This window comes from Macrobrachium nipponense, chromosome 33, assembly GCF_015104395.2.
Source record: "Macrobrachium nipponense isolate FS-2020 chromosome 33, ASM1510439v2, whole genome shotgun sequence".
Lineage (NCBI taxonomy): Eukaryota > Metazoa > Arthropoda > Malacostraca > Decapoda > Palaemonidae > Macrobrachium > Macrobrachium nipponense.
Genome location: NC_087219.1, coordinates 14,849,959 through 14,862,458, shown reverse-complemented (window position 1 = coordinate 14,862,458; position 12,500 = coordinate 14,849,959).

Below are 12,500 nucleotides of genomic sequence, written 5' to 3'. Positions count from 1 at the left end.
TGGACTACATTTATTTTTCCCTGGACTATATTGGACTACATTTATTTTTCCCTGGACTATATTGGACTACATTTATTTTTCCCTGGACTACATTGGACTACATTTATTTTTCCCTGGACTATATTGGACTACATTTATTTTTCCCTGGACTGTTTGGACTCCATTTATTTTTCCCTGGACTATATTGGACTACATTTATTTTTCCATGGACTAAATTAGACTACATTTATTTTTCCCTGGACTATATTGGACTACATTTATGTTTTCCTGGACTATATTGGACTACATTGGACTACATTTATTTTTTCCTGGACCATATTGCACTATATTTATTTTTCCCTGGACTATATTGGACTATATTTATTTTTCCCTGGACTATATTGGACTACAATTATTTTTCCCTGGACTATATTGGACTACATTTATTTTTTCCTGGACTACATTGGACTACATTTATTTTTTCCTGGACTATATTGGACAATACTTTTATTTTTTCCTGGACTATATATTGCACTACATTTGACCTTTTTTATTTTTTTTGCGGACAAGATTGGACTACAGTTATTTTCCCGGGACTATATGGACTACATTTATTTTTTTCCCTGGACTATATTGGACTACAGTTATTTTTCCATCGGACATATGGACTTACATTTATTTTACCATGGATAATGGACTACTATTTATTTTTCCCGGGACTATATTGGACTCCATTATTTTTCCTGGACTGTTTGGCCCCATTTATATTTTTCCCTGGACGATATTGGACTACCATTTATTTTTTTCCTGGACTTATATTGGACCAAAATTTATTTCCTGGGACATTACATTGGACTACATTCATTTTTTCCTGGACTATATTGGACTACATTTATTTTTCCCTGGACTACATTGGACTACATTTATTTTTCCCTGGACTATATTGGACATTTATTTTTCCCTTGGACGTACATGGACTACAATTATTTCCTGGACTATATTGACCTACATTTTATTTTTCCCTGCGACTACATGAGACAACATTTTATTTTTTTCCAGTAACTATATTGGGACTACATTTACTTTTCCCTGGACTACATGGACCTACCATTATTTTTCCTTGCACTACATTGGACTACATTTATTTTTTCCCTGGACTTTATTGCGACATTATTTTTCCCTGAACTACATTGGACTACATTTATTTTTCCCTGGACTATATTGGACATTTATTTTTCCCTGGACTACATTGGACTACAATTATTTTTCCCTGGACTATATTGGACTACATTTATTTTTCCCTGGACTACATTGGACAACATTTATTTTTTTCCCTGGAACTTTTATTGGACTACATTTATTTTTTCCTGGACTATATTGGACTACATTTATTTTTCCCTGGACTACATTGGACTTCATTTATTTTTCCCTGGACTATATTGGACTACATTTATTTTTTCCTGGACTATATTGGACTACTTTTATTTTTTCGTGGACTATATTGGACTACATTTATTTTTTCCTGGACTTTATTGGACTACATTTATTTTTTCCTGGACTTTATTGGACTACATTTATTTTTCCCTGTACTTTATTGGACTACATTTATTTTTCCCTGGACTATATTGGACTACATTTATTTTTTCCTGGACTACATTTATTTTTCCCTGGACTACATTTATTTTTCCCTGGACTATATTGGACTACATTTATTTTTCTCTGGACTATATTGGACTACATTTATTTTTCTCTGGACTATATTGGACTACATTTACTTTTTCTAGGACTTTATTGGACTACATTTATTTTTCCCTGGACTATATTGGACTACATTTATTTTTCCCTGGACTATATTGGACTACATTTATTTTTTTCCTGGACTATATTGGACTACATTTATTTTTCTCTGGACTATGTTGGACTACATTTATTTTTCCCTGAACTACATTGGACTACATTTATTTTTCCCTGGACTATATTGTACTATATTTAATTTCCCTGGACTATATTGGACTACATTTATTTTTCCCTGGACTACATTGGACTACATTTATTTTTCCCTGGACTATATTGGACTACATTTATTTTTCCCTGGACTACATTGGACTACATTTATTTTTCCCTGGACTTTATTGGACTACATTTTATTTTTCCCTGGCTTATTGGACTTACATTTTTATTTTTTCCCCTGGACTATATTGGTAAACTACATTTTTTTTTTTTTTTTCCTTTTTTTTGGACCCTAATTGGGACTAGATTTATTTTTCCTGTACTTATAGTTGGGACTAACTTTAATGTTTCTTTTCCCTGGACTATATTGGGACTCGGATTTATTTTTCCCCTGTGACTATTTGGATTGGCCTCATTTACTTTTTCCTTAGGACTTTAATTGGACACATTTATTTTTCCCTGGACTACACATTTGGACTAATTTATTTTCTTTCCCTGGACTATTATTGGACTACATCTATTTCCCTCGGAATATATTGGACTATTTATTTTTTCCCGGTGGAATAATTTTGACTACATTTTTTTTTTTTTATTTTTTTCCATGGACTATATTTTGGTCTTACATTTATTTTTTTCCCTGGACTACATTGGATACATTTATTTTTCCCTGGCTTTAGGATACATTTAATTTTTCTGGACTATATTGGACTACATTTAGTTTTCCGATAATTGGGTTACCCTACTATTCAATTTTTTCATGGGACAATATTTTGGCTAGGATTATTTTTCCCTGACTATATTGGGATACATTTATTTTCCCTCTTGGACTATATGGGACTATTTAGGTCTTTTTTCCCCTGGACTATATTGGGACTACATTTAATTTTTCCCTGGACTATTTTGGACTTACATTTATTTTTCCTATATTTTAGGACTACATTTATTTTTCCCGGGGACTATTTATTGGACTATTATTTTTTCTCCTTTGGACTATATTGGAACTACATTTTTTTTATGGTTCTTCCTTGGAAATGTTGGGACTACATTTATTTTTTCCCTGAACTACATTGGACTACATTTTTTTTCCTTCCCTATTATTAAGGAACAATTTAATTTCCCTGGGACTATTGGGACTACATTTTTTTCCCTGGACTTACATTGGACTACATTTATTTTTCCCTGGCATATTGGAAACATTTATTTTTCCCTGGACTAACATTTATTTTTTTTACCGGGACTATTATTTTTGGACTAATTAATTTTTCCCGGACTATATTGGACTACATTTATTTTTCCCTGGACTATATTGGACTACATTTATTTTTTCCTGGACTTTAATGGAATAATTTATTTTTTCCTGGACTTTATTGGACTACATTTATTTTTCCATGGGACATATATTGGACTACATTTATTTTTCCCTGGAATACATTAGACTACATTTATTTTTTCCTTCACTTTATTGGACTACATTTATTTTTCCCTAGACTATATATTGGACTACATTTATTTTTCCATGGACTATATTGGACTACAATTATTTTTTCCTGGATTATATTGGACTACATTTATTTTTTTCTTTCTGAACTTTATTGGACTAAATTTATTTTTTCCAGGACTATGCTGGACTACATTTATTTTTTCCAGGACTATGCTGGACTACATTTATTTTTTCCAGGACTATGTTGGACATTTATTTTTTCCAGGACTATGCTGGACTACATTTATTTTTCCAGGACTATTTTGGACATTTATTTTTTCCCAGGGATATTTTGGACAATTTTTTTTTTCCAGGACTATGCTGGACTACATTTACTTTTTCCAGGGACTAGGCTGGGACTACATTTATTTTTTCCAGGACTATGTGGACATTTTTTTTCCAGGGACTATGCTGGAATAACATTTATTTTTTCCTGTTGGGACTTTACCATGCTGGACTACATTTATTTTTCCCAGGACTATGCTGGACTACATTTATTTTTCTTGGACTATGTTGGACATTTATTTTTTCCAGGACTATGCTGGACTACACATATTTTTTTCCAGGACTATGCTGGACTACATTTATTTTTTCCAGGCCTATGCTGGACTAGATTTATTTTTCCCTGGACTATGTTGGACTTTTATTTTTTCCTGGACTATGCTGGACTTCATTTATTTTTTCCAGGACTATGCTGGACTACATTTATTTTTTCCTGAACTATGTTGGACATTTATTTTTTCCAGGACTATGCTGGACTACATTTATTTTTTTCTGGACTATGTTGGACATTTATTTTTTCCTGGACTATGCTGGACTACATTTATTTTTTCCAGGACTATGCTGGACTACTTTTATTTTTTCTTGGACTTTATTGCATTGTATCTATTTTTTCCTGGACTTTATTGGACTTCATTTATGCTTTCCTGGACATTGCTATGCTACATTCATCTTTTCCTGGACTTTATTTATGTTTTCTCGGATTTCATTGGATTTCATTTATGTTTTCCTGGACTTTATTGGATTTCATTTATTTTTTCTCGGATTCTATTGGACTTCACATATGTTTTTCTGGACTTTATTGGACTTCATTTATTTTTTATCGGACTTTATTCGACTTCATTTATGTTTTCCTGGACTTTATTGGACTTTATTTATGTTTCTCGGACTTTATTGGGCTACATTTGCGGTTTCCTGGACTTTATGTTTTTTCGGACTTTATTGGACTTCATATACGGTTTCCTGGGCTATATTGGACTTCATTTATTTTTTCTCGGACTTTACTGGACTTCATTTGTGTTATCCTGGACTTTATTTATGTTTTATCGGACTTTATTGGACTTCATCTAAGTTTTCCTGGGCTTTATTGGACATTTATGTTTTCCTGGACTTTATTGGATTTTATTTTTTTTCTCGGACTTCATAGGACTTCATTCACGGTTTCCTGGGCTTTATTAGACTTAATTTATTTTTTCTCGGACTTTATTGGACTTCATGTACGTTTTCCTGGACTTTATTAGATTTTATTTATTTTTTCTCGGACTTTATTGGACTTCATTTACGTTTTCCTGGACTTTATTGGATTTTATTTATTTTTCCTCTGACTTTATTGGACTTCATTTACGGTTTCCTGGGCTTTATTGGACTTCATTTTTTTCGGACTTTATTGGACTTATTTACATTTTCCTGGACTTTATTGGATTTTATTTATTTTTTCTCTGACTTTATTGGACTTCATTTACGGTTCCCTTGGCTTTATTGGACTTCATTTACGTTTTCCTGGACTTTATTGGACTTTATTTATGTTTCTCGGACTTTATTGGACTTCCCTTATGTTTTCCTGGACTTTATTGAATTTTATTTATTTTTCTCGGACTTTATTGGACTTCATTATGTTTTCTGGACTTTATTGGATTTTATTTATGTTTTCTCGGACTTTATTGGATTTTATTTATGTTTTCTCGGACTCTATTGGACTTCATTCATTTTCCCCCTGATGTTATTGGACCTCATTTATTCTTTCGCAGACTTGTTTAGAATTCTTATTTTTCTATTATATCGTTGACCTCTGGTTGGCAATACTTTCCCTGGTAGCAGTGTCTTAGTGGAAAATTGTAATCATTTTATCGTCAGGAGGACTTTTTACGACTTAATAGGACTTTCTCGGACTTAATCGGACTTGATAGATCTTTATCGGACTTTTCAGGGCTTAATCGGACTTTATTGGACTTTTCCGGACTTAATAGGACTTTATCAAACTTTTTATGACTTTTCAGGACTTAATCGGAGTTTTTAGGATTTTAACGGACTTTTCAGGACTTCATCGGACTTTTTAGAACTTAATCGGACTTTTCAGGACTTCATCGGACTTTTCCTACTTCAAGGGAATGCAATTTGTTTCCGATATTGCTATGGCATCGATATTCATATGTGCCTCTATAATTTGTGACTTTAATATTAAGTCCAATCAAATACACGAAAAAATAAAGTCCAATAAAATACAAGAACAAAAAACTAAGTCCCATTAAATCCACGAAAAAATAAAGTCCAATAAAGTCCAGGAAGCACTAAATGAAGTCCAATAAAGTCCACAGAATAATATACGTTGTGCTAGAAAGTCCACGAAGAAATAAATTAAGTCCAATAAAGTCCACAAAAATATGCGGTTTGCTATAAAGTCCATGAAGAAATAAATGAAGTCCAACAAAGTCCAGAAAAAAAATAACCGGAGTGGTATAAAGTTTACGGTGAAATAAATGAAGACTAATGTAATCTACAAAAAAATAGATGAAGTGCTATAAAGTCCAAGAAGAAATAAATGAAGTCCAATAAAGTCCACGGAAAAATAAAAGAAGACCAATAAAGTCCGAAGTCCTTATATTCCACTAAAGTCCCCAACAAAACCAGGAACAATCCACAAACCCGTAAACACCGCTACAGTGTATGTCGGTGAACATCACCCATCCGTACTCACTCCCCTACCACCCCAACCCCCAAACTCTTCCTTACCCCACCCACCCCCTCAAAAAAAATGCCCAAAAATCCATGAATATATAGTTTAATCCAATAACTATCCATACGTCCTTTTTTCAGCCGTTCCCGTCTATGCAGCGGACATATACGGGAAAATCATTTTTTTTTTATCACAATCCGTCGGAAACGCCAGAGAGAGAGAGAGAGAGAGAGAGAGCTGAATTTCAGGTCGGCGTAATTGTGGCCGAAAACTAAATATGTTGGGATGTCGCTTCATTTAAAATTTTTTTTTTATTGTTTTTTATCTTGTTTTCTGTAATTGCATTTGTTATTGCGGGTGATTCTACTGTAAGTTTTATTACCGTTATTAAACAGAAATGACAACAGTAGCGGCAATAGAAAATAATTACATCTGAATTTAAAATGACCATCATTAATAACTTCATAAAATGTCCATCTTTTTTGTGCTTTTGTAACAAAAAAGAGATACACATTTGTTATTGTTAGTTGTTATTGTTATTGCTGTTGTATATTTCTTGATGGCGTTATTATTATTACTGATAAGGAGAATCGAGCATGTTCTCAAAGGCTCTTGTTGCACATTAGTATAGATTTTTCACTATTATTATTATTATTATTATTATTATTATTATTATTGAAAAAGAAACCCACAAATTCAATTTGTAACTTGTTTACTTCTAAGTATTTACATTTAGTTTTACTCCACACTCGAGTACTTTCAGGAGTAAAACTAAATGTAAATACTTAGAAGTAAACAAGTTACAAATTGAATTTGTGGGTTTCTTTTTCAATCTTCAGAAGAAAACTGAAAGAAGTTTTTGTTTGAATTATTATTATTATTATTATTATTCCCCCCAAAAAACTAAACCCGTGATAAAAATATAACAATGGAATTTACAACTGCTATCGTTATACCCTAAACTTATAGGCATCAACAATATTATTATCATTTTTTAATTTTCAATATAATAATGCTAAGAGCCCACAATAGCCGCAAACCTTCGCCAAGGCTGATCAACGTATGCCTTTTTTCTTCTTTTTTTTACGTTGCGTGGAACCAGTGGTTATTCAGCAACGGGACCAACGGCTTTACGTGACTTCCGAACCACGCCGAGAGTAAACTTCTATCACCTGAAATACACATCTCTGACCCCTCAATGAAATGCCCGAGAATCGAACTCGCGGCCACTGAAGTGGCAGGCCAAGACCATGCCGATCACGCAACTGAGGCGCCAAGGCTGATCAACGAAAATTGCAAGGGTACATCCTCAGCCAATCCTAACCTAGGATTTCGTACCCTAACCGAGATATATTCAGCGTCGGTGACGACATATGGTGCTCTTGAGATTATTATTATTATTATTTTGGAGGTTTTATAGAAAACAATGGCAATTTCAGCCGCGTTTATTTTGTATAGAAGTTTCTCTATTCTTCTTATTACTGTCTTTTCTCCTGCACTCAAGCTGGCCATTAAAACACCAAATGTGGGATTGGCGTAAAAAACGTGGTATTTGTCAAATTGAATTTATTATATACAAAATGCAGTACAAATTGGATCAGAATGAGCCATTTAGTGTCTTTTGCCAATTAGGCTTAAGATCCAATTTGTACCGCATTTTGTATAATAAATTCAATTTGACAAATACCACGTTTTTTACGCCAATCCCACATTTGGTGTTTTAATAGCCAATCTGAGTATACAGAAGAAAAGTCAAAACTAAGAATAGAGAAACTTCTATACAAAATAAATGCGGCTGTAAAAAAATGAAAAAAAAATTATGACTTTTTCCAACTTTCTTAGGTAAGTTAGTAATAAAAATAACACAACAACCAAAATAATAATAATAATAATAATGATAATAATAATAATAATAATATAATAATAATAATAATAATAATAATAATAATAATAATAATAATAATAGAGGCTGAAGTAGCTCCAGGACTCATGCAGAAAATGTGATCCTAGAAACGGCGCACATAGTAAGAAGAGTGATGGACTCCTAAGGCGGCAAGATGCAACCCGGAACCCCACACTATAAATACCACCCAGTCGAATTGGAGGACTGTGATAGAAAAAAAAAAAAAAAAAAAAAAAAAATTAATAAATATATAAATAAATAAATAAATAAATGACTTAAAATGGAGAATAAAATCCAGTTATATATGCACGTGCAATTAGGTCAAATTGAAAAGGGGAACCGAACAGATTCCCAAAAGTCATCTGTACAGATTTACCTTCAAGTATAGAGTGGATTTGTTTCTCCTTTAATACGACAGAAACAAACGTACTGTACTTACCACCTGATGCCGTCATCGGCAAGTGACAGCGATGAAGGCTGCCGCTGCTACCTGGTACACAAAAGAGACAAGAAATCAATCAAACTATATTCATAGGTATAGCCCAGTTACCCCTATATAGCCCTCGCCCGAAGGGTACGAGAAGAGGAATGAAGGAACAATGTAAGTCTTCCCCCTTGAAGTCTGGAAGACTATAGGAGGTGGGGAATAGGAGAGCAGGATGAGTTCCAAAGTCTTGCCGAGAAGGTATAAAATATATGTGTGTGTGGGTGTGTGTATGTATGTAAACATATTTACATTTGAAAACTGTAAACATTAATTGAATCAATGAACCAATGTTATTCAAATGACATAAGTATCAACTAAAAGGATAAATCTCTCTCTCTCTCGCTATTTATGGCTATCTGCTTTCCCTCTATCAGAGTTTGTGGTCATTTACTTCTTCTGTCACACTTACTATCTATCTGTCCCATTGCCCCATGTATGTATGTATGTATGTATTATCTCTCTCTCTCTCTCTCTCTCTCTCTCTCTCCTATTAAAGACCAGGATAGGCAAAAATTGGATTTAAACTGGGTGCTGGATTGACACTTTTCCGACTCTTTCTGGTCTGATCAGAAATTGGGTTACTCTTTTAACTGGAGGCGCCTTTGAATTAAAGGGACCGAGAGAGAGAGAGAGAGAGAGAGAGAGAGAGAGAGAGAGAAGAGCTAAATACAGATTGAGAGAAAGGTAAGCAAGAGTAGGAGAATCAAAGCAGTTTTGGTAATATACGGAGAGAGAGCGAGATAGGAGAGGAAGAAGAAAGAGAGAGAGGAGAGAGAGAGAGAGAGAGGAAAGAGGAATAGCTTTAAAAAAAGATTGAGTGAAAGGTAAGCAAGAGTAGGAGAATCAAAGCAGTTTTGGTAATTTCGGAGAGAGAGAGAGAGAGAGAGAGAGAGAAGAGAGAGAGAGAGAGAGTATAACAATTGTAAAGCTCAGAGTCATTGTGAGTAAACACCCAAACATACACACACACACACACCGTACAAAAATACGCATACAAAAAAAAAAAATTCATTATAATACCCCCACAAGATCTTATCCTGGGCACAAACAACCCTTTTCACTCCGAGAGAAAGTGGGCATCAAGGATCTAAAGGGTATATTATGATCTCTCTGCCCTTATCGTGGCATCTCGGCCGTGACCTGACCTCAGGTGTAATTGACCTGATTTACATCGGGAGGTCGTTTGAGGGGAAACTATTTCATTTCCGATAATCCCCTAATTATCCTTTAGAGGCGTTTGTCCTTCTCCTCTAAAGACAGACAGAGAGAGAGAGAGAGAGAGAGAGAGAGAGAGAGAGAGAGAGAGTTCCCGTTCTCCCACACCTCCTTTCTCCAACACTCCACCTCATTCTCCAACAACCCGAAATGAGACTCTTCGAAGACTTTTTCTCGTCAGCCCCACCATCCACCACCACATTTCTCCAACACTCCTTTACGCATGACGTCTAATTCCCCAACGATTCAAGATTTTTCTCCACCATATTACCATCAGGCAGCATATTTCTCCAACATTTAATAATGAATACTGTCTCATTTCTTCAAAAAAGAAGGAAAAAAGATAAAAATAATAATATGCTTATTCTGTCCAAACCTACATTCTTCAACACCAGCCATCAACGTCTACTAAAAACCAAGGACAGAAATCGATAAAGAAGAAGAAGAAGAAGAAGAAGAAGAAGAAGAAGCAATCAGGGACTGCGTAACCCCAACAGCCGACACAGCCCCACAACAGGTAACACAAAATGGGCAAGGATACAATAAACACCGATCCAATTCTGGGGACGAATATATTGACCTGACACTAATTATTACACACCTGCGTGATTATGAGATAAGATAGCTCTCTCTCTCTCTCTCTCTCTCTCTCCGGTCTGGCATTCAGTTTCACGGCAATAGCAGAGTTCTACCAGGTGATATGCTGGGCTTACGGACTGCTCAAGTTACGGGTAATTACTGAACACTTAAGTACTACACAATCATTTGCATTTAAATTCGCCGATTCTTAAGTTTTACGACCAGATCTCCGGGTCCTTTTTGGAGCACGGGACTGATCCGACTGGGTTCACTGGAAGTGCTGCTACAAGCTGTTGGCTTTGCCTGCGTCTTGCATATTTAACCCGAGAATTATGTTCGGTGACACTCCGGACGTACAACTCGGGAGGGTGCGTCCTTATTTTTTAGCCGCGAGGACGACTCGAGATCTTAATTGAGAGGATGATTCAACGAGGTGAATCTGAGGTCGATCTTGCATGTTTTTAATTTTTTAAAGACCGAAATAGTATCCATCATTATATTTATGCCTCAGGAAAAGTTAATTATTTTATTTAACACAAACCTTAGTTTCCTATTCCTATACCTATAAGGTGTGTCTAACAAAATTCTACCTTTTTTCGCTTACTTGGGGAGTTAGCCTACAAAGAACTACTTTGGCTGTTGTTTGCCTTGTAGTGGGGCGGGAGGGGGTGGGGGGCTGTGGAAAGCCTAAAAAGGTCTGAAAAAAGATGTTTCGCGTTAAGTTAAAATACAGGAATTTTAAGAGAGGATGTTTATGATTTATTCATTAGAATGAAAATGTAAAACAATAAATAATGTGCATGTTAAACAGTACCGAACAATTATTTCCAATAAAATATAGCGTATTCATTTTAATCTTCGTTGGTGAAACAATGCTCTATTTAACTGAACATTTTAGCACACGCTCGAGTTAGCTGGAGGTCGGATCACGCCTTGTTTAAACAGATAACCTTCGTCTTCTATCCTTGTATCTACAACGTAGGACGATTAACATAACAGCTCTCTAGACAGCCTGCAAAGGTTAGGCTCGACAAATGATAATTCCTGTCTAAATTTTACACAATTAACCGACATGGCATTTATGAAGACTTATCCTCAAGTTTCTAATTCCCATTCGATGTCTCTGGGAACAAGGGTCCCTCAGGGGGGTAGGCGGGGTTGGGGGGTGGGGGAGTGCAGTCAGCGAAGCTCGAGCGATGCACTGTAAGCATTACTGAAGGATTCTTTGCAGCGTCCCTTTCGTCCCGAGCTACAACCCCTTTCATTCCTTTTACTGTCACTCCATTCATATTCCCTTCCTTCCATCTTACTTTCCAAAGTCTCCTGACAACTGTTTCTCAGTGCAACTGCTTTGAGGTTTCCCTCCTGTTGAGATTTTTTTTTAACCTTTACTCTCAGTTTCCCTTTCAGCGCTGAATGACCTCATAGGTTCCAGCCCTTGGCCTATACCCTAAATTTTATTTTGCAGTCCATTCCTACAGCCTTTGGCCAGCGTCCTAAATTACATTTTCCAGTCCATTCTAGGAAATGCAGTGATCTGGAATAATAAGCAGATTTCCAGGCCTAAAGTATACAGGGAGACTGAGAGGCCGTACCTGAGGCCTCATGATATGTATTAATTGTTATTAGTAATTGAGATGATTTAACTGCATTCACCTTGCATCATCAACTAGATGCAGTAGAATCCCACCTGCTGTCATCACCGACCACAACCAATTAATCTTATCTATATAACTGATAATGGCCGTTTTCACCCAACTCGACTCTTTTAACATCCATCCATACTCGGTTTCATCCAAGCTCACAATCTTCTCCAACCCCACCCCCATAAACTCCCAAAAACACCGGGCCTACCACCACAATATACACTGCATCTCCCACTCCATCAGGATTCAAATGCAAGCTGAATGCGAGACTGAACACCTAATACCGTGAAACTGTTGTTTTAAGAAAG